The sequence below is a fragment of the Staurois parvus genome, unplaced genomic scaffold (assembly GCF_062004578.1).
Source record: "Staurois parvus isolate SC_StPar_1 unplaced genomic scaffold, SC_StPar_1.0 ptg000018l, whole genome shotgun sequence".
Lineage (NCBI taxonomy): Eukaryota > Metazoa > Chordata > Amphibia > Anura > Ranidae > Staurois > Staurois parvus.
In genome coordinates, this window is record NW_028317814.1 from 21249544 (window position 1) to 21254662 (window position 5119).

Sequence of the window (5119 nt, forward strand, 5' to 3'; positions counted from 1 at the left end):
TACATAATCACTGGTGCTTTTGTACTGTTATTTGGCAGTAAAGTATTTATAATAAAAATATGTTTCCAATCATTGCAGTAAGGAAAATGTGCCTGTGTGTTTTAATGACTGGCTCATTCACACCCTATGGAAAGATCTATAGTCACTTTAGATCAGTGGTTGTCAACGTATGAGATAAAGGGGGCATCAAATGTGGCCCCTGACATCACCAAAGGACCGCACATACTGTTCAATATATATAATGCTTGAGTGGACTGTCGGAGACTTCAGACTTTAATAGATGAAAATGAGGGCTAGAGAGTGTAGACGTGCCACATTTTGGGCTGGGGGTGTGCTTTTGAAGACAATAGAAAACAGGGAACACGTTACATGAAACTAGTAAACATCAATTCTATTGCCCCAATCGATGTTTCCACTATAGACCACTAAGGTCTGAGGGCCACACATCATATATGAAAGGGCCACATGCCTACAGTCAATAAAGTGGTACTTTAGCTAAAATAATAAAAATGGGCAAAGAGGCAGGAAGTTTAATGCAGAAAAGACATGCTTTGTCTCTTCTGCACTGAAGTTACTTACCTGCTGATGATTTTTAGGTGACAGGTTCTCAGTCTAAAAGATGTCTCCTCTGTACTTCACTGAGTGTACTGCAATGCAAATCGCACTGCAATACATTCCTTCCCGACTCTGCTAGCCAACGAAAGTGACAAGTGACCTGGAAAAGATGTCATACACATAGTTTTCTGGGTCACAGCAAGAAGGGGAGGAGAGTGGACGTGTGTCACTCTCCTCCCTCCCCTCCACCACATAAAATACCCCTCAAAATAATTATGAGGCCACTCCCATATACACTATATTGTCAAAAGTATTGTTCGGCCTGCCTTTCCACGCACATGAACTTTAATGGCATCCCAGTCTTAGTCCATAGGGTTCAATATTTAGTTGGCCCCGACCTTTACAGCTTCAACTCTTCTGCTGTCCACGAGATTTAGGAGGGTGTCTATGGGAATGTTTGACCATTCTTCCAGAAGCACATTTGTGAGATCAGGCACTGATGTCGAACGAGAAGGCCTGGCTCACAGTCTCCGCTCTAATTCATCCCAAAGGTGTTCTACCGGGTTAAGGTCAGGACTCTGTGCAGGCCAGTCAATACCTTCCACCCCAAACTCACTCATCCATGTCTTTATGGACCTTGCTTTGTGCACTGGTGCGCAGTCATGTTGGAACAGGAAGGGGTCATCCACAAACTGTTCCCACAAAGTTGGGAGCAGGAAATTGTCCAAAATGTCTTGGTATGCTGACGCCTTAAGAGTTCCCTTCACTGGAATTAAGGGGCCAAGCCAAACCCGTGAAAAACAACCTCACACCATAATCCCCCCTCCACCAAACTTTACACTTGGCACAATGCAGTTTGCCAAATACCAGTCTCATGGCAACCGCCAAACCCATCGGATTGCCAGACAGAGAAGCGTGATTGGTCACTCCAGAGAACACATCTTCACTTCTCTAGAGTTCAGTGGCGGCATGCTTTACACCACTGTATCCGATGCTTTGCATTGCGCTTAGTGATGTAAAGCTTGGATGCAGCTGCTCAGCCATGGAAACCCATTCCATGAAGCTCTCTACACACTGTTGTTGAACTAATATGAAGGCAGCCTTTAGCTATTGACTCTGCAGACAGTTGGTGACTTTGCGCACTGTGCGCTTCAGCATGCACTGACCCCGCTCTGTGATTTTACATGGCTTAATTGCTGTTGTTACCACTTTGTTACAATACCACTAACAGTTGACCGTGGAATATTTAGTAGCAAGGAAATGTCACGGATGGACTTATTGCACGGGTGGCAACCTATCACGGTACCACACTTGAATTCACTGAGTTCCTGAGAGCGACCCATTCTTTCACAAATGTTTGTAGAAGCAGTCTGCATGCCTAGGTGCTTGATTTTATACACCTATGGCCATGGAAATTATTGGAACAGCTAAATCCAATGATTTGGAGGGGTGTCTCAATACTTTTGGCAATATAGTGTGTATGGAGGGAGGGGTGTAGAGGTGAACAGAGGAAGGGAGTGGCTGCAGAGGTGAGCAATGGAGGTGATATGGGGGGTGCAGTGGTGACCAGTGGATGGAGGGTGGTACAGAAATGACCAATAGAGGAAGGATGCAGAGGTGACCAGTGGATAGAAGAGGGGGGGGTTGCAGAGATGACCAACGTATGAAGGTAAGGGATGCAGAGATTGCTGGTGAATGGAGGTGGGGGTAGAGGTGACCAATGGATGGAAAAGGGGTGCAAAGGTAAGCAGAGAAGGAAGGAGGTACAGCAGTGACCAGCGGATGGAGAGGGTGCAGAGATGACCAGTGGATGGAGGGGGTGCAGAGGTGACCAGTAGATGATGGGAGGTGGGTAAAGAGGTGACCAGTGGATTAAGGAAAGAGGTGGAGAGGTAACCAGAGGATGGAGGTGGGGGAAGAATTGACCAGCAGGTGGAGGGGGTGCAGAGGTGATCAGTGGATGAAAGGAGGTCGGGGTAGTGTAGGATCGTCTTTAAATTTTAAGTCAATGTAGAACTCTCCATTTTTTTTCTGTGGTCAGCGTAATTGCTCCATTACATTGGTGGTTAATGTAAATGTTCCATTATATTGGTGGTCAGTGTAATGCTCAGATTACATTGGTGGTCGGGGTAGAAAGCCCTCATACTGACCACCAATGTAAAGGGGGATCTGAAGATTTTACACTTTGAAAAAAAAACTAATTTGCTCATGTTCGCCAGGGCAATCTTCTTCCTACTGACCACCAAAGTCAGGGCATTCTTCTTCCACCAGACAATGATGCCAGATATTCAGCCTCCCACTAACCACAAGTATTTGTTTCTAACCACTGAAGCTAAGGCATTTTCCCCTACTGACCACTGCTGCTGAGGCTTCTACCTTCCACTGATGCTGGGGTATTTGTTCTGCCATTGACCAGAAATGTAAGTACATTCTCCAGCACTGCTATGTACATTGCATAGTCCTGACCGCTATGCTCTATATACGGTTTAGAGCAGTGGTTCTCAACCTTCCTAATGCCGTGACCCTTTAATACAGTTCCTCATGCTGTGTTGACCCCCAACCATAAAATTATTTATCCAGTAATTATAATTCATGAGTGTCGTTTTACCTCCAATACTGCTGCTTTCAACACAGCAGCTGCTTTCTACACAGTAGCTGCTCTTTACACATCGGAAATATGTGTTTTCTGATGGTCTTAGGGGACCCCTGTGAAAGGGTCGTTTGACCCCCAAAGGGGGCGCGACCCACAGGTTGAGAACCACTGGTTTAGAGTGTCACATAGACCTGATATGCTATGTTATGTTTTACATACAGTAATTATGCATAAAGTGTTTATTTTCTCAAAAGTTGCTCATTGCTGTGTAGTTTGTAACTATTTTAAACCAATACTAAAGGATACTTTTTTTGCTTTAAAATAAAAAAAGATGTTATACTTCCCTGCTCTGTAGAAGGATATTCTGTGATATTGCACAGAGCGGCTCCTTAACTCCTCTTTTGGGGTCCCCTGCCAGTGCTGTCTGCTCCCCTTTCCTCTGGGTGCCCCTTCAGTAAGCCGTGTGCTAAGGGGGCACCCGTGCAGCAGCGGTTCCGAGCAAGGCTGTATGCATCCATAGACACACACAGCACTGGTAAGCCACATCTGTGCTCCCTCCTCAGAAGTTTGATGACAGCAGTAGGAGCCTTTGAACCCAGGAAGTGGAGGGGCAGTGCTGCAGCCAAGACAGCACGGGATTGGTGAGATGAGCCAGCTAGATGTTTAGGGACAGGGGGGCTAGGACAGGTATTGCAGTACTTTTTTAACTTTAATGGTAAAAAAGGTTTTGCGTTTAGAAGCACTTTAATGAAATTCTTCTTCAAGGTAGGCTCAGACAAAGTGTTAGCTATCTGTCTATATTCTGTTTCATTTCAGTAAAATATTCCTTTAAGTTAAAGTGGAACTACACTGCATTTGAGCACCACAAACCAAGATCGCTATTTAATTCATTTTTAATATGCAAAGCAAACTCCCCCATCAAGCCATGTCTCCATGGTTTATTGTCCTTTTATAAATCACTTTGAAAAACAACTCCCTAGCGTTTCTGGCTGCTGCCATCTTGAGTAAGGGCAGATGATTCATGTAACATTCACTTCCTGGAATTTATCTGCCCTTAGCTCAGGAATACAGGCAGGAAGGTGTGCTTAGCTGAGAAAACCCCTCCTCCCCTCCCGAAGACTCCTGGGATGTATGACCTCATTTGCTGGCAGCAAAAAAATTAAAATAATCAATGTTGAGAAAGTGGAGTTCCACTTTAAGCAAGGTGGGTGGGGTGAGGGAAAGTAAGTAAAGCTTTTCATAAATTACACTACATGGCCCCCATCCTTTATTTTCCATACATGAGCATCCATTACCTGTGATTGTGCAAACCGGGACATCCTGGTATATGTTGGGCAGCACAGTGGCTAAAATGTTAGCACTTCCACCTGGCAGTACAGGGTCGTTGGTTCAAATCCAAACCACAGCACCACCTGCCTGGAGTTTGCATGTTCTCCCTGTGCCTGCTTGGGTTTCCTCCGGGTACTCCGGTTTCCTCCCACACTCCAAAGATGTGCTGGTAGGTTAATTGGCTCCTGACTAAATTGTCCCTAGTATGTGTATGTATGAATGTGAGTTAGGGACCTTAGATTGTACGCCCCTTGAGGGTTAGCGACTGATGTGAATGTACAATATATATGTAAAGCGCTGTGTAAATTGATGGCACTATATAAATACCTGGAATAAATAAATATGTGGAGATTATATTATTATTATTATACAGGATTTATATAGCGCCAACAGTTTGCTCAGCGCTTTACAATATAACGGGAGACAATACAGCAACAATAAATAAAGAAAAATAGTGAAGCACTTACATTACATAAAAATTAATATAAAATAAAAAGTGCCTTCAAAAATTATAATAAATATAATAATATGTGACAACTCTATATAATATACGCTAATATCTCCCTCTAGTGGAGGAAGAAAAATGGTGCAACCAAACTTATTAAATTGGTGAATTAACACACACTGTGAAAGATACTATTT